This window comes from Schistocerca cancellata, chromosome 12, assembly GCF_023864275.1.
Source record: "Schistocerca cancellata isolate TAMUIC-IGC-003103 chromosome 12, iqSchCanc2.1, whole genome shotgun sequence".
NCBI lineage: Eukaryota > Metazoa > Arthropoda > Insecta > Orthoptera > Acrididae > Schistocerca > Schistocerca cancellata.
In genome coordinates this window covers 12,104,193-12,122,864 of record NC_064637.1, presented here as the reverse complement: position 1 = coordinate 12,122,864, position 18,672 = coordinate 12,104,193, and the positions used below count along the sequence as shown (strand labels likewise).

Genomic DNA, 18,672 nt, shown 5'->3' with positions numbered 1-18,672 from the left:
TCTGGTTCCTGTTGAGGATTCAGTCGCCCATCACACGCCAGCTACACAGTATGTCACGAATATCCTAGTATGAGTCACTGGTTATTCATCTGTGACAGTCGCAAGCAGCATGCTAAATCCCCAACCAGCACCTTGGCATGGTAGGCTTTATGCCCGCATTTCTCTCGTCTAGGGCACCATTGGAGTCAAACGCTCACAGGTTCACCCCGACTTGCAAGACAACGAAGCTGGCGCAGCTCTGCAAAAAAAACTATACTGCCCATATTCATCCTCGAAATCACGCAATATACCACAATCTTGCAGTGCACTGACGCGTGCCTGCAAGCATTGGTATGAACGTCTCACGAACTGGTTGTGGTCGCTATGGAGCGTATCACGACTTCTCAGAACGCTTCTAAGAGCACGTTCTTGTATGCGCCCGTTTGTGCGACATCTCGTCACTCATCACTATGCCTTAACATGGACACCAGATAGGAAAGGACCAAAACATTGCTCATGGAAAGGTAGTGCCTCTTATCGCAACGACAGAGCAGATCTCGAACATAGACAAAAAAAGTTAACAGCAGTAAATTCTTATGCGAGAAAACGCAGCGTGCTAGTAATTTAACAATCTTAATCTATTAATGCAACGATTATTGTTCCCCGAAGAAAGGTTCATATATTTGCCTATTCTACTATGTACACCACTTAAACTACTATTATTCCACGAACTTGTTTGTGTGAGAGATGTGGTGGAATCCTATGGACTAGCGCCAATCCCTTGTTAGACTCCCCCTCCTCTGACGTGCATTAGGATTTTCAGGTCTAATTTCAATTTCCTGGTTCTCCTGTGGTCCTTGATTTCGCTCTCTCCAGTTACGGTCGCTTTGCCGTTCGTTATTCCTCCTGTCCCAGATTCCTTGCCTAGATTGACCCTGTTCCCTGACGTTCTGGTTTCCGTGTCTCTGGTTTCCATAATCTTGAATTGCGTAACCTTGATTTCCGTAACCCTGGTTTCGTAACTGACGAGCGCGATTATGCGATCTGTTGTCGTCTGCCCTTGCTGGCCCGTGGTATTTGTTATTTTGCGCCTTCTTCCTGTCCTTTGCGTCTTGTTTATCGAAGACTACTTCGAGTTCGCGCAATAGACTCTTGAATGCTTCTACGTCAGATCCGCACTTGCCAACAAGTGTCTGTTGATACCTAACAGGCAATTTGGAAAAACAAAATTTGATGATTTCTCCCTTGCTATATGGACTATCTAAAAATTGATTCTTCTTGAGTAAATCATCAAAAAATTTGGTTGCGCTTCTATGCCCGGACACTTCCAGTTCAGGACAAAATATTATTTCCTCTTTAATCCTGTCTTGCGTTTCCTTTGACCAGTAGGTCCGCAGGAATGCACCAACAAATTCCTGATAAGTCCGACACGTCGCTGCCACGCCCCGCATCTTTTCCGCAGCTTGGCCTTCGATGTGTCCACACATGAATTCTAATTTGGCCTGGGTTGGCCATGACGACGGTAATGAATTTGTAAACTGCATCACCCAGCTCTTCGGATGCATCGACCCTCCATTATCTTTGAATTTCTGGAATTTTAGTATCGACAGGAAATGATTCTGATCAAAATCCTGTCTGATCCTCGCACTGGTGTTGTCACTCGTTTCCGATACTTGCACGTCTGCCGAGTGTCCTGTTCTATCTTGGTGATAACTGTGATGTGCTACCTCTGTATCACAGTGGAACTGGCACTCAGAATTCACAAGTGGGCTACAATTATTGGAGCTATTACTCGCTGTTTCCGCGTGTGCATTGTTAGTTCCGCACTCGGTCATTGGGCTAGAGCACGGCGGGCTTTTCCTCGGAGACACAGTTCTGTGTACTCCATCATTGGTATCCGAACGCGCAGTGCTCGTGTGCCCGTTTCGCTCTAGTTTTGCTATCCGACTCTCTACTTCTTTCATTCGTTTCGTGATGTTCGTAACCGCAATATTACCTTGAGTCTTTAAGGCCGCTAGGGATTTTGAGTGCACTTGTGTCGCACGTCGCAAGCGCCCTGCGAGTTTAGAAGTTACTTTTGCGATTTTCATTGCCCCTGTTGCTGCCGTTTTGGCTAGGCCTGCTACTTTTTGTGCTACCATTGACATTTGTTTTGCTTCTTCACATTCTTTCTTTATTGTTAGTAATTCCCCACGAATTTCCCCTATATGCGAAATTATTGCCTCAGTGTCCTTCTTACGCTGTTCGTCAGCTTCTTCCTTCTCCTTCTTACGTTGTTTCTCCTCTTCTTCCTTCTCCTTCTTACGTTGTTTCTCCTCTTCTTCCTTCTCCCTCTTACGCTGTTCGTCAGCTTCTTCCTTCTCCCTCTTACGTTGTTCGTCAGCTTCTTCTTTCATTGATCGTAGGAAGCTCAGTATTGGGTTAATGTCATCATTTTGATCCTCGTCACCCATGGGTGATGTAACTCTGGACACCTGGGCGCGAGAGCTCTGACGTGGCCGAGCTGGCCCCTGTCTGCTCTCGTTCGTTTGATTATAAACTTCTGCTACCGTCTCGACCTGTGTGACTGTCTCTGTTTCATCCTCTACTTCACTATCATAATCACGGCCGCAACGCTGCTCTGACATCGCGTCCAAATCACCTTCCTCATCAAAGACCCTGGCGTCCTGTCCTGCTAAAAATGTGCCCATCTCATCTCCGAACCTATTCCCGTTAAACTGCCCCTTATCCATTATGCTATCCTCTTTTGTTTTAGCTTCGCTCGATAATAGTCGTGCCTTACTTCTCGTTATCATTCATGAAAAACAAATTTATCTAAAATGCACAATAAAATTAATCTACTCCATATATTTTTACACATAGACACAAAATTTCAACAACGCTGTTCCAACGCTGTAATTACAAGCACAATTTGAAGTGGTACAGAAACCGCACACAAATCCGACAAAGTGCGATGTGGTACGGACACCACACCAACGAAACACAAAAAAACAATGAACAAAAAAAAACAAAACAAAAAAAAATATATACACTGAAAACAAAAACTGTAATCATGCGCCGCTACTTAAAACTAAACGCGGAACTACCGGAAAAAAAAACTTGGGTATTAATCAATAAAAAAAAGAGAGAAAAAAAATTGAATGTTCCTACTAAGAATCCTGTTTGCTTATCAGAGATTCACAGGGAAGATCCGAGGCCAAGGGTCGCCATATTATGCGAGGTGCCGGGGCTAGCAGTGTTTTTAACACTCAATTCTTAGAGAATTTACATATGTACATGATGCTCTAAGCCCCCCCTTTTCTAACTCCAACTTTTCCTGTTGCACAAGGATAAAAAAAATACGCGAACTGACTCTAATCAACCCTGCCAGTGGAGTAGAAGAGAGTTTGGCACCTGCAATAATTTAATTTGTTCAATAAGTTAATTAAACGAAGGTTTCATTAACATAGTGAGGAATGATGGGGTTGCTCTATCTATTAACAGAATGAAAGTTCTGTCCAAAATAACAATATGATTTATTAAGACTAAACACAAAATAATAAACAATAACACATGAAACATTAACAATATATCAAATTGGCTCTAATTGGATACTTAAACAAACGCTGTGAAATTGAAGTTGTCCCTAAACTAGATTGTGAGGATTATGACGAAGTGGTATGTGCAGCCAATTCCTAGCAACTCAATTCTTAGAGAAAACACATAGCCAACCCACCATTAATTGCTGCTACCCAAGACAGAACAAAGTTAGGAAAAAAAAGACGAACAGGCGCACTCTGCTGAGCTCTGATTGTCACCTAGGAAAATCCCTATCTGCCGGTGCTGCGGACATACATTACCAAACCGACTTCTTGACTCCCAGGACACGATCTGCCGTACCGGAGCCGTTGGCTGGTTGCTTCGACGTCCTCGACCGAAAGGCGAGAGACGACTACCTACAAGAGCACCCGTACAAAAACCGAACACAGAACATTCCCGCCCCCACGACAGTGGCCGTGGTTAAACGTTCCAATCAGCAACTCGAAAACCGGCGGAAATTCCACTCCATTGCCGGAACGCTACCATTCCACCAATGGAGATTCTTGGCGCCAATTTCTGCGCCGATCTTGCTACGTCACGGAGCTATGCCCTGAGCAAGCCAATCACAGTTACTATTTTGCAGAAAGTGCGGGAATTTTCCCGCCACAGCTGCCTGGGTACACAAGTCATTCCCACGCCTCGCTGGTAGCCCGCCAGAAAGTGTTTTCGCTAAGTTTCTGCGAAGTAACGGAACCTCTAGCCCAGCCACTACTTCAAGCTCTGCGGGCGTGCCTCTTGACAATGTCGGTGTCTGCAAAGCATTCACTCGACTTCCTCACACCCGTCGGCTTAAAGCTTTCCAGATCAGCAGAGCCCGCCTGTCACCGGACCACCCGGGTGACGAGAGACGCTGCGTGGGAAGTCCGCGCGTGAAGGAATAGCAACTTTCCACCGCATGCAATTATAGAGGAGAATCGTAAGATAGAAATATGAGAGGGGGCTCATGCCACCTCTCAATATTGCCGTGGATCTCAACGGGGGCATATTGAACACTTATGAAAACGTACGAAAAAAGACTCTTTGAGTTTCCCGTTCATCAAAAGAGAAAATTCATGGTATCTGTTTATTAGTTTCAGAAATATAGATTTGCGAAATCGGATGATTCTTTTTGATACACGCTGTATGTATACCAAACACATAAAACCAAAACAAAACAGGCTACATGAAGACATCCGCCTAGATAGAGAGGACACACATTAAATTTAGCTACTTTCCCACAGTATATTTAGGTAACATTTCCAACAAAATTAACGAATTTTTCAAAAACAGCACATTGTAGCTCTTAAACTTTGTATGCAAAGGTACTTGAAAATGGAAATGTTCCGAAACAACTGTAGAAATAATAAATGTTTTCAGATGTGATACTAGAATCTTACTAACAATGTCAAGGTGAGTCAGTGTATCGGTGAATAGTAATGGTCAAGGCGATGTTAAGTAGTGCCCTGCAACATAATCGAGTGAAGAATTCTCACAAGGGAACCTCCCCATCGCACCCCCCCCCCCCCCCCCTCAGATTTAGTTATAAGTTGGTACAGTGGATAGGCCTTGAAAAACTGAACACAGATCAATCGAGAAACAGGAAGAAGTTGTGTGGAACTATGAAAAAAATAAGCAAAATATACAGACTGAGTAGTCCATGTGCAACATAGGCAACATCAAGGATAAAGTGAGCTCAGGAGCGCCGTGGTCCCGTGGTCAGCGTGGGTTGCTGCGGACCCAGAGGTCCATGGTACAAGTCTTCCCTCGAGTGAAAAGTTTAATTTTTTATTTTCAGGCAATTATCAGGCACTCACACATAATCAACTGCGCTCTTCAAAATTACAGGACATGTTCAGATTTGTTTGGACATATTTAAGATTTGACTGTCTATAGACGGAAAAGTTTTAAACGTTAAGAACATATGTTTTGACAGAGCACAGGGAAAACTGTGCCGATGTGAAACTGTCGCATTCTTTTGTTGCAGTTTATGTCACAAACTCTTATGTTTTCATCACTTTTTTTGGAGTGATTATCACATCCACAAGAAAACCTAAATTGGGCAAGGTAGAAGAATCTTTTTACCCATTCGCCAAGTGTACAAGTTAGGTGGGTCGACAGCATATTCCTGTCATGTGACGCACATGCCGTCACCAGTGTCGTATAGAATATATCAGACGTGTTTTCCTGTGGGGGAATCGGTTGACCTATGACCCTGCGATCAAATGTTTTCGGTTCCCATTGGAGAGGCACGTCCTTTCGTCTACTAATCTCACGGTTTTGCGGTGCGGTCGCAAAACACAGACACGAAACTTATTACAGTGAACAGAGACGTCAATGAACGAACGGACAGATCGTAAGTTTGCGAAAATAAAGAATGTTAAGTTTTCACTAGAGGGAAGACTTGAACCAAGGATCTCTCGTTCCATACCTGCTCACGCTAACCACGGGACCACAGCGCTCCTGAGCTCACATTCTCCTTGATGTTGCATATGTTGCACGTGGACACCGCAGTTTGTATATTTTGCCTATTTTTTTCATAGTTCCAGACGACTTCTTCCTGTTTTCTCGATTGATCTGTGTTCAGTTTTTCAAGGCTTATCCACTGTGCCAAGTTATCACTAAATCTGAGGGGGGTGCGATGGGGAGGTTCCCTCGTCAGTGGCGCTAGCAGCGGCGCAGAACGGTTCGTCGCGCCTCCGTGCGTCATGGAGATGGCGATACTGGAGGAGTGACGTCATGAGGCCCGCAGGCGAGTTTAAAGCGAGAACCATTTGAGACCTTAATTTGCATGTCGGGCCGTAGGACACGTTGCTCGGTGGCTACTGGCTACAGTGGCGGTATGACGTCACAACAGCAGGGCAGGACGCCGAGAGTGTATCGTTGCCGGAGAGAGTGGGGGGGGGGGGGGCGCACAACAGGTGGGGGGAGGGGAGGAGGGAGGGGTGTGGCGGTGCAGAGGCGAGCGCGCCGGGCCCAGCCCGCGGACACTGTGCCGCGGTCTGTGGCTACGGGTGCTTCTCGCGAGCTGCCTGCCGGCTCTTAACCAGCTGGTCTTACCGACTGACCGAGTCCCCGCCGACGTCACACCAGCCTCAGGTAGGCAGATGCGCCGTTTACACGTCGTCTGTGAAGCGTCGCTACTAGCTTATGCGATTCCATTAATTTACTACCTCAGCCCCCTTGCTTCGGCCACGTACACTGTAGGGTCTGCACAATTTTGGTTTTTGTTTTCATTTGATCGGATCTGTATGTAGATTACTCACGTACAAACACACCGTAAAAACTGCAGCTTTAAACACGGCTGTGTTTGTGCAACCGTATACAGGGTGTTACAAAAAGGCACGGCCAAATTTTCAGGAAACATTCCTCACACACAAATAAAGAGAAGATGTTATGTGGACATGTGTCCGGAAACGCTTAATTTCCATGTTAGAGCTCATTTTAGTTTCGTCAGTATGTACTGTACTTCCTCGATTCACCGCCAGTTGGCCCAGTTGAGAAAAGGTAATGTTGACTTCGGTGCTTGTGTTGACATGCGACTCATTGCTCTACAGTACTAGCATCGAGCACATCGGTACGTATCATCGACATGTTAGTGTTCATTACGAACGTGGTTTTGCAGTCAGTGCAATGTTTACAAATGCGGAGTAGGCAAATGCCCATTTGATGTACGGATTAGCACGGGGAAATAGCCGTGGCGCGGTACGTTTGTATCGACACAGATTTCCAGAACGAAGGTGTCCCGACAGGAAGACGTTCGAAACAATTGATCGGCGTCTTAGGGAGCACGGAACATTCCAGCTTATGACTCGCGACTGGGAAGACCTAGAACGACGAGGACACCTGCAATGGACGAGGCAACTCTTCGTGCAGTTGACGATAACCCTAATGTCAGCGTCAGAGAAGTTGCTGCTGTACAAGGCAACGTTGACAACGTCACTGTATGGAGAGTGCTACGGGAGAACCAGTTGTTTCCGTACCATGTACAGGGTGTGCCGGCACTATCAGCAGCTGATTGGCCTCCACGGGTACATTCTGCGAATGGTTCATCCGACAATGTGTCAATCCGTATTTCAGTGCAAATATTCTCTTTACGGATGAGGCTTCATTCCAACGTGATCAAATTGTAAATTTTCAGAGTCAACATGTGTGGGCTGACGAGAATCCGCACGCAATTGTGCAATCACGCCATCAACACAGATTTTCTGTGAACGTTTGGGCAGGCATTGTTGGTGATGTCTCGATTGGGCCCCATGTTGTTCCACCTACGCTCAATGGAGCACGTTATCACGATTTGATACGGGACACTCTACCTGTGCTGCTAGAACATGTGCCTTTACAAGTACGACACAACATGTGGTTCGTGCACGATGGAGCTCTTGCACATTTCAGTCCAAGTCTTCCTAAGCTTCTCAAGAACAGATTCGGTGAGCGATGGATTGGTAGAGGCGGACCAATTCCGTGGCCTCCACGCTCTCCTGACCTCAACCCTCTTGACTTTCATTTATGGGGGCATTTCAAAGCTCTCGTCTACGCAACCCCGGTACCAAATGTAGAGACTCTTCGTGCTCGTATTGTGGACGGCTGTGATACAATACGCCTTTCTCCAGGGTTGCATGAGCGCATCAGGGATTCCGTGCGACGGAGGGTGGATGCATGTATCCTCGCTAACGGACGACATTTTGAACATTTCCTGTAACAAAGTGTTTGAAGTCACGCTGGTACGTTCTGTTGCTGTGTGTTTCCATCCCATGATTAATGTGATTTGAAGAGAAGTAATAAAATGAGCTCTAACATGGAAAGTAAGCGTTTCCGGACAGATGTCCACATAACATATTTTCTTTCTTTGAGTGTGGGGAATGTTTCCTGAAAGTTTGGTCGTACCTTTTTGTAACACTCTGAATACGGCAAAAAGCGATTGTACAAATTAGTAAAAAAGGAACAAACATGGGAACACACCATATATTTTGCGACTGGTTGCTACTTATTTGGTAATTATATGGTTTACGGTCGCTGCACAACTTGGGAAGGGAACCACATGGAGCCCACCATTCATTGATTGTAAATTATTCCTGTGGCCTAACAGATCGTGATTTAATGTATTACTGGTTGTGAATAACGTCATCACTATTCATTGAGATGTGACTTGGGCTTTCCAAGTCTGTCCCTCGTACTCGAAAACGTAATTACGAATAGTAAATAGTAGTTAAATAAGGTAATTAATTCGCTACAACTGCAGAAAAATGCGTTTTATTTTCATTCTGTTATCTCTCAAACGCCATATAAATTAAGTAATGTGATCAGTGATGAAAAAAATATAGGATGAGAAAGTAATATGTAGGGGGACTGGAACCGAGGTTTCGCCCGCCGCTCGGCCGCAGTCATGTGTTACGGCCCTGCGGGCTTACCTCCGCACAGCAGGCACGTCGGCCGCACGGCAGGCGCGGCTAACTCGGCCCGCGGTGTCCGCGGCGCTCGTGGACCTCCTGCCCTTCTTAGCCATCAGCGATGATCAGTGTGCCTGGTAATTGCTGCAGACATATCATTACTCACATTCAGTAGGCTTACTCAAAATTAATTTAATAAAGATCCAATTTTTCTACGTACTTCTGATAATGCCAATTTGTCGTGGTGACTGTTAAATAGCCTTCTTTGATTCAGTTCACAAATTGCAACACCTCCGAGACCTTCCTCGCTTTTTGTGGCCATACAAGCGCGGTCCTTTCCGAATGTGATTCTGACAAAAAAGCTATTCCGATTTCATAATGGAAAAATATTTTCGTATATCGTTTCATTCCCTATTTCACCTGCTTCGGAGTTGAATTTCCAAAAACACTAAATACATTTTTTTTAATTCTCAACCGACAAGTCAAATAGCAATTTTCGCAAATAAGTCCAATAGCAAAATACTTTAGTTGTTCTTTAATAAACTTTTAATTGCAAAAAAGTCTTTCATCCACTATTTCACTTTCTTAGGGGCCTGAATTTTCAGGAATGCTGAAGCACGAAGTTTTCATTTCTAACCGGCAAACCAAATACCAGTTTCCGTAGTTCTAGCTTCAAAATTGCCTTAATACCGACATATTTCCAGCATACGTTTCGTCCCCTATATCATCCACTTGGGGATAGTACTGAAAATACCTTCTCAAACGATGCCTACAGTATAAGACCAGCACTCTTTCCTAGTTCCAAGTTTCTATCCTTATCCGTTTGGGTTGGCCGACGGTAAGCCACCGGCCCAGTCACTGCATTTATTTGGCCGTCATCAGCCTAGCCATTCGACTAATTACATTGTTATTTGATATACAGAGGGGTCTAAAAAAATGTATCCACTGTTAAAAATTCCATAACTTGCAAACTTATTGACGCAGTTGTCTCATTTTTGGTGAAAGTGTAGCTTAAAGCCCAACTTAAAGATATCACTGTAGGTGTTCGAAATGGTCACCATTTAACATCCAGACACAAACGATGCCGGCTAACAGCAGCACCAACTACTGACTGCAACGTGTTCAGTTCGATATTTGCACACGAGTGTACGATGGATTCTCCAAGTTCATTCAATGTGCGTGGCTTTCGTCGATAATCGACGTCCTTTAGTCTTCCACACAAAAGTCCAGAGGAGTTAGGTCTGGGGAACGTGGTGGATACTCTACAGCACCTCTACAACCTATCCATCTTGCTGGTAGATTTTCGTCGAGATACGCCCTAACACGATTTTGATAGTGGGCTGGGGCACCATCTTGTTGAAAGTAAGCTCTTCCGTCTCCATACAAGTCTCGGATGGCAGGTAAAATGGATGTCTGAAGCTTCTGAAGGTACACCTCACCGGTAACTGTGCCGTCAAAGAAGAATGGCCCAACCGAGCCCGGAAATTTGTCCGGAATGCGACGAATCGTTAAACGTGTCGGTGGCTCTGTTTGGCACTCGTTTCGCCATTGCCGTTGAACCTCATCAATGTTTTCGTACTTAAAATACCACTTCACAACTGACTTCCTTTCATCGAATGTAAGCCTTGCGCCAGCCACGTTTACTCGAGTAACTAGGTGCAAGTAAGAACAAAACAATGACTATCTGGCGACTGACAAAACAAAACAACGCAATACAACGGTTGTGTGGCGATTGCCGGAACTACAAACTATTACATTACCAAAGATGAGACAACTCCGTCAATTAGTTTGCCCGTTATGGACTTTTAAACAGTGGATACATTTTTTTGGATCCCTCTGTACTTACATGTTCAGTTGTTACTCTGAGACTGAATTGTCGATACATCTCACTGTTTCATAATTATGTACTGGGTGAGCATAACGACTTGCCCCGATTACAAAATTTTATATCTAAGGAATTAATGTATTGTAGATACAGCCTATGCGATTTGCTGCAAACAGTAACTTAGCTCCTGAAGATTTTGCGAAAGGACGTCTACGCGTACTTTCGTCGTGTTTCTTGAAACGGTGGCAAAGGTTGTTTTCCGATTGAAACGACTTTTCACTTCTCTGTCAAAGCAAACCGGCATAATGTGCAGATGCGACATATCCTGGTACAGCACAGCCCGAAAGCAAATGCGTGGCGCAGTTTAATGCACAACGCAGGTGCCGGAGTGTTCATATAGACAGTGCCTACCATTACGGACTTGTTTAGAACTTTACGTTGCAAGTCAGTTACACGTGACAATTAAAAGACAGTCTTGATTGCAAATTTATTTTAATCGGAGAGACCGGTTTCAATCCTTAAGGATCATCTTCAGACTCGAGAACGGCAGGTGGGGACTTCCGTGGAGCAAGCTGCGCCGACCCACGACGCTGGACTGAGCAGTCAGTTCTGGAGTCTGAAGATGATCCTTTATGGTTGAAACCGGTCACTCCGATTAAAAGAAATTTGCGATCAAGACTGTTTTTTAACCATCCTATTAATATAAGATCGCTGATAATGTTTCCAAAAATTTTATCAGTTACACATATTTCAACTGCGGGTCGTGTCTGGACAAGGTGGCCCACGGCCAAATTGGGGGTTATTTGCTCGGCAGTTCTTCGACAGCTGTATCGGTCCACACCACTAGACATTACCGCTCTCGACTTTTTACATCGGCGTTCTGTTGAAGACAAAATGTTCATCTGACCAGTTCCTAGACGTGCAGCGCCTTACGACACGGATACGAGCTGCCGTACAGACACTGACGGAGGACATGTTGGCAGGCATGTGGAGACAAACTGAGTCGTCCGCAGCTCGTGGTCGTGGGGTAGGGTTCTCACTTCCCACGCCCGGGTTCCCGGGTTCGGTTCCCGGCGGGGTCAGGGATTTTCTCTGCCTCGTGATGACTGGGTGTTGTGTGCTGTCCTTAGGTTGGTTAGGTTTAAGTAGTTCTAAGTTCTAGGGGACTGATGACCATAGATGTTAAGTCCCATAGAGCTCAGAGGCATTTTTGAACAAACTCTCGCCTAGGGCAACAAACTGAGCACATGTACAAGTGTACGCCTAGAAAACTACACGACATAAGCTGCAATTCGCAGCCATCCGCATTGCTGTATTGTGCTTAGTTCCTTAGTAATAAATTTCTGTAAGTGGGGAAAGTCTTCAGGCTCTCCCTGTATTGTGACTACAAATGACACAACCGTGTGAACGCAGGTGTTAATAATTCGCATTGCATTGTGGGCTTCATCGCTGGAAATGAATGACTAATCGGGCTAGAGGTCAACAGAAATAACCAATTGTGATAATGACAGCAGACGACATTTTCTGCTGCTGTGCACATCGCGTCTCCACTGAGGGTTGTCTAATGCGGCTGACCGTCAGCGTGAAGGCTGTTGTTGTTGTGGTCTTCAGTCCTGAGACTCGTTTGATGCAGCTCTCCATGCTACTCTGTCCTGAGCAAGCTTCTTCATCTCCCAGTACCTACATCCTTCTCAATCTGCTTAGTGTATTCATCTCTTGGTCTCCCTCTTGCATTTTTACCCTCCACGCTGCCCTCCAATACTAAATTGGTGATCCCTCGATGCCTCAGGACATGTCCTACTTCTAGTCAAGTTGACTCCATGTACAAATTCCTCCCTGCGGACCAGAAGATAAGCAAGTATGTTGTCATTTTCACCGCATTTCGTGGAGGTGACTGGATAAGCCTTGGTTACATTTAGAGACAATTTTAGAACACAGAACGATAACTTATGTCGCGGTCGCATGGATGGATCTGACATAAAATCGAAAAAAAGGGGAACACTGATTAGCGCATAGATGTAAACTAACCTAATATACACCGAAATGCTGTGGAAATGAGAACGTACTTGTTTATCTTCTGGTTTTCAGGGGGGAATTTGTACATGGAGATTTTCACCTGCCTCGAGATGACTGGGTGTTTGTGTTGTCCTCATCATTTCATCATCATCCAGGAAAGTGGCGAAATTGGACTGAAAAAAGATTGGGTAATTGTACGGGCGCTGATAACCACGCAGTTGAGCGCCCCACAAACCAAAAATCATCATCATCATCATCTTGTACATGGAGTCAAGTATGCGGCAACAAGAGGAATGCAGGAAAACAATGACGTTGAAGCGAGCCGAATAAGGAACGGAGTCACTTTTTTCTCGTTGAGTTCGTATTATAGTGAATGTCTACTGAGGTAGCAGTGATACACGCGACTTGAATAGTGCATTTGATGCTTTTCAGGAGGACAGACAATCACTCACGTCTAAACTTACTCGCATCTGTGTTAAATCATACCAGAGGGTGTACGGGATGATCGATTGAGACAGAGCTGCAACTATGTACGGTTCAAACGTTGACTCATTTATTCTAGAGAAGGACAAGTTGCTGAAGGTAGATTTTTTTTCCGAGTATTCTATTTGCATGCTTTACTCACGTGATATAGCCAGCGTTCTAGTCGTATGCGGCTACGTGTTCGGTATGTGGTTTAAAGCGCTGTCTGCTTGCGATCGTTAACGGTGAACCCGTCGGTCATCAGAGGACTTCCACCTCATGTGTGATGAAAGTTGACACAATCCTCTAAATGCACTTTGATTTACGCGATCCCCACCCTGTCGCATGCTTGGTGAAAAATCGAGACTTCAGCGTCATAACTAAGTGAGCTGTGGGTATTTGTGAGGGGCTGTAAACATTGTGTACACACTTATCCGACAGACGGGTGTTTACAGAGTCGGTGATGGGATGACTTAATTTTCACACCTACATCTACATCTACATTTATACTCCGCAAGCCATCCAACGGTGTGTGGCGGAGGGCACTTTACGTGCCACTGTCATTACCTCCCTTTCCTGTTCCAGTCGCGTATGGTTCGCGGGAAGAACGACCGTCTGAAGGCCTCTGTGCGCGCTCTAATCTCTCTAATTTTACATTCGTGATCTCCTCGGGAGGTATAAGTAGGGGGAAGCAATATATTCGATACCTCATCCACAAAACGCACCCTCTCGAAACCTGGCGAGCAAGCTACACCGCGATACAGAGCGCCTCTCTTGCAGAGCCTGCCACTTGAGTTTGCTAAACATCTCCGTAACGCTATCACGGTTACCAAATAACCCTGTGACGAAACGCGCCGCTCTTCTTTGAATCTTCTCTATCTCCTCCGTCAACCCGATCTGGTACGGATCCCACACTGATGAGCAATACTCAAGTATAGGTCGAACGAGTGTTTTGTAAGCCACCTCCTTTGTTGATGGACTACATTTTCTAAGGACTCTCACAATGAATCTCAACCTGGTACCCGCCTTACCAACAATTAATTTTATATGATCATTCCACTTCAAATCGTTCCGCACGCATACTCCCAGATATTTTACAGAAGTAACTGCTACCAGTGTTTGTTCCGCTATCATATAATCATACAATAAAGGATCCTTCTTTCTATGTATTCGCAATACATTACATTTGTCTATGTTAAGGGTCAGTTGCCACTCCCTGCACCAAGTCCCTATCCGCTGCAGATCTTCCTGCATTTCGCTACAATTTTCTAATGCTGCAACTTCTCTGTATACTACAGCATCATCCGCGAAAAGCCGCATGGAACTTCCTACACTATCTACTAGGTAATTTATATATATTGTGAAAAGCAATGGTCCCATAACACTCCCCTGTGGCACGCCAGAGGTTACTTTAACGTCTGTAGACGTCTCTCCGTTGATAACAACATGCTGTGTTCTGTTTGCTAAAAACTCTTCAATCCAGCCACACAGCTGGTCTGATATTCCCTAGGCTCTTACTTTGTTTATCAGGCGACAGTGCGGAACTGTATCGAACGCCTTCCGGAAGTCAAGAAAAATAGCATCTACCTGGGAGCCTGTATCTAATATTTTCTGGGTCTCATGAACAAATAAAGCGAGTTGGGTCTCACACGATCGCTGTTTGCGGAATCCATGTCGATTCCTACATAGTAGATTCTGAGTTTCCAAAAACGACATGATATTCGAGCAAAAAACATGTTCTAAAATTCTACAACAGATCGACGTCAGAGATATAGGTCTATAGTTTTGCGCATCTGCTCGACGACCCTTCTTGAAGACTGGGACTACCTGTGCTCTTTTCCAATCATTTGGAACCTTCCGTTCCTCCAGAGACTTGCGGTACACGGCTGTTAGAAGGGGGGCAAGTTCTTTCGCGTACTCTGTGTAGAATCGAATTGGTATCCCGTCAGGTTCAGTGGACTTTCCTCTGTTGAGTGATTCCAGTTGCTTTTCTATTCCTTGGACACTTATTTCGATGTCAGCCATTTTTTCGTTTGTGCGAGGATTTAGAGAAGGAACTGCAGTGCGGTTTTCCTCTGTGAAACAGCTTTGGAAAAAGGTGTTTAATATTTCAGCTTTACGCTTGTCATCCTCTGTTTCAATGCCATCATCATCCCGGAGTGTCTGGATATGCTGTTTCGAGCCACTTACTGATTTAACGTAAGACCAGAACTTCCTAGGATTTTCTGTCAAGTCGGTACATAGAATTTTACTTTCGAATTCACTGAACGCTTCACGCATAGCCCTCCTTACGCTAACTTTGACATCGTTTAGCTTCTGTTTGTCTGAGAGGTTTTGGCTGCGTTTAAACTTGGAGTGAAGCTCTCTTTGCTTTCGCAGTAGTTTCCTAACTTTGTTGTTGTACCACGGTGGGTTTTTCCCGTCCCTCACAGTTTTACTCGGCACGTACCTGTCTAAAACGCATTTTACGATTGCCTTGAACTTTTTCCATAAAAATTCAACATTGTCAGTGTCAGAACAGAAATTTTCGTTTTGATCTGTTAGGTAGTCTGAAATCTGCCTTCTATTACTCTTGCTAAACAGATAAACCTTCCGCCCTTTTTTTATATTCCTATTAACTTCCATATTCAGGGATGCTGCAACTGCCTTATGATCACTGATTCCCTGTTCTGCACTTACAGAGTCGAAAAGTTCGGGTCTGTTTGTTACCAGTAGGTCCAAGATGTTATCTCCACGAGTCGGTTCTCTGTTTAATTGCTCGAGGTAATTTTCGGATAGTGCACTCAGTATAATGTCACTCGATGCTCTGTCCCTACCACCCGTCCTAAACATCTGAGTGTTCCAGTCTATATCTGGTAAATTGAAATCTCCACCTAAGACTATAACATGCTGAGAAAATTTATGTGAAATGTATTCCAAATTTTCTCTCAGTTGTTCTGCCACTAATGCTGCTGAGTCGGGGGGTCGGTAGAAGAAGCCAATTATTAACCTAGCTCGGTTGTTGAGTGTAACCTCCACCCATAATAATTCACAGGAACTATCCACTTCTACTTCACTACAGGATAAACTACTACTAACAGCGACGAACACTCCACCACCGGTTGCATGCAATCTATCCTTTCTAAACACCGTCTGTACCTTTGTAAAAATTTCGGCAGAATTTATCTCTGGCTTCAGCCAGCTTTCTGTACCTATAACGATTTCAGCTTCAGTGCTTTCTATCAGCGCTTGAAGTTCCGGTACTTTACCAACGCAGCTTCGACAGTTTACAATTACAATACCACCCCGCATGTTCTGACTTTGCCCCGCACCCGTTGAGGCTGTTGCCCTTTCTGCACTTGCCCGAGGCCATCTAACCTAAAAAACCGCCCAGCCCACGCCACACAACCCCTGCTACCCGTGTAGTGGACTCCTGACCTATCCAGCGGAACCCGAAACCCCACCTCCCTATGGCGCAAGTCGAGGAATCTGCAGCCCACACGGTCGCAGAACCGTCTCAGCCTCTGATTCAGACCCTCCACTCGGCTCTGTACCAAAGGTCCGCAGTCAGTCCTGTCGACGATGCTGCAGATGGTGAGCTCTGCTTTCATCCCGCTAGCGAGACTGGCAGTCTTCACCAAATCAGATAGCCGCCGGAAGCCAGAGAGGATTTCCTCCGATCCATAGCGACACACATCATTGGTGCCGACATGAGCGACCACCTGCAGATGGGTGCACCCTGTACCCTTCATGGCATCCGGAAGGACCCTTTCCACATCTGGAATGACTCCCCCCGGTATGCACACGGAGTGCACTTTGGTCTTCTTCCCCTCCCTTGCTGCCATATCCCTAAGGGGCCCCATTACGCGCCTGACGTTGGAGCTCCCAACTACCAGTAAGCCCACCCTCTGCGACCGCCCGGATCTTGCAGACTGAGGGGCAACCTCTGGAACAGGACAAGCAGCCATGTCAGGCCGAAGATCAGTATCAGCCTGAGACAGAGCCTGAAACCGGTTCGTCAGACAAACTGGAGAGGCCTTCCGTTCACCCCTCCGGAATGTCTTTCGCCCCCTGCCACACCTTGAGACGACCTCCCACTCTACCACAGGTGAGGGATCAGCCTCAATGCGGGCAGTATCCCGGGCAACCACAGTTGTAGCCCGATCGGGGGATGCGTGGGACGAGCTGGCCGTCCCCGACAAACCCCCATCTGGACCCCGACAGTGATGCCCATTGGCAACAGCCTCAAGCTGTGTGACCGAAGCCAACACTGCCTGAAGCTGGGAGCGAAGGGATGCCAACTCAGCCTGCAACCGAACACAGCAGTTGCAGTCCCTATCCATGCTAAAAACTGTTGTGCAATGAACGTCTGAACTAATCTACAGAGAGCGCAAACAAATCGACACAAAATTTAAACGGTTATTAAAATACAAGATTGCCTAGTAAATGCAGTAATGCTGCCACTTGTGCACTGCTGACACACTGCTCGGCGGCGGAAGGAGACTACGCGATTTTACACTATTCAGGTACTAAAACGCGATGCTACAACTCTCAAATACTATAATATGCCCGAAATTTATGAATTAAACAATGCAAGTACCAAAAACACGCAAAGAAATTAAGAATTAAACTATGTAACAAATGAGTGAGCTAGGAGTATACGACTTGCTGCTGCAGCTGCTTATCCAACGGCGGCAGGGAGCACACTGACTGTGACCAACCGACACTGGCCGTTCAAAACAAAAACAGAAGACAAAAACAGAAGACAGACGACTACGCGTATTTCACATGTTGGACGCTGCTGTTATACGCATCTGTTTGCTTGTAGGATGTACCGGCTGCTAATAACTATCATTTTATATATAGAGCTGATGGAGTAATAGTATTATTTCTGACTCGTGATCTGGTGTGATCATTTGGCACTAGACGTGTCTGCAGGGCTATATTGGGCTCGTATCATAGAAAGGAAAAGTTTTACGATTGGGATAGAGACAGCTCAGCGTAGGGCGACCGAGGAGAAGGATGTATGTCTGACAGGACGGAAAAGCAAGCGATCTAAGGTTATTACCCGTTTTTAAGTGCTGAACGTTCTAGTCTTAGGAGTGTGTGTTTATGTTCTCTCTCTCTCTCTCTCTCTCTCTCTCTCTCTCTCTCTCTCTCTCCCTCTCCTACCGGAACCTTCGATGCACCGATCATGGGCTCTAGAACAATACTTTACACATGATATAATGGATGATTTGCTTAAAAATCTATCGAACTACGTTGTGTATAAATATCCCACCGTTCTTGTTCTTCTTAACTGTATGCTATTAAATTAAGGCACTTTGAGATCTGCTACTATAGATCGATATGGTGTGCTAAGCTCCAAGACTTGGTTACATTTCGAGAAATGTGGTGCACTTGGATGGGTTAGGACTAGGAAAGCTCTATTCAGTCAAGAGAGGTGGAGTGTAGCTGTATTCGTCT

The 18,672-nt window shown here is 45.4% G+C and overlaps 1 protein-coding gene across 2 annotated transcripts in view; it reads left to right on the top strand.

Annotated features, from left to right (window-relative positions):
* The first annotated feature begins 6,520 nt into the window (after positions 1 to 6,520).
* Positions 6,521 to 18,672, top strand: part of LOC126109625 (aminopeptidase Ey-like) — a 397,038-nt gene continuing 384,886 nt past the window's right edge. For both annotated transcript variants that reach the window (XM_049914671.1, XM_049914670.1), the window contains exon 1: positions 6,521 to 6,633. The gene's annotated coding sequence lies outside the window, so the exon portion shown is untranslated. The remainder of the gene's footprint in view (positions 6,634 to 18,672) is intronic.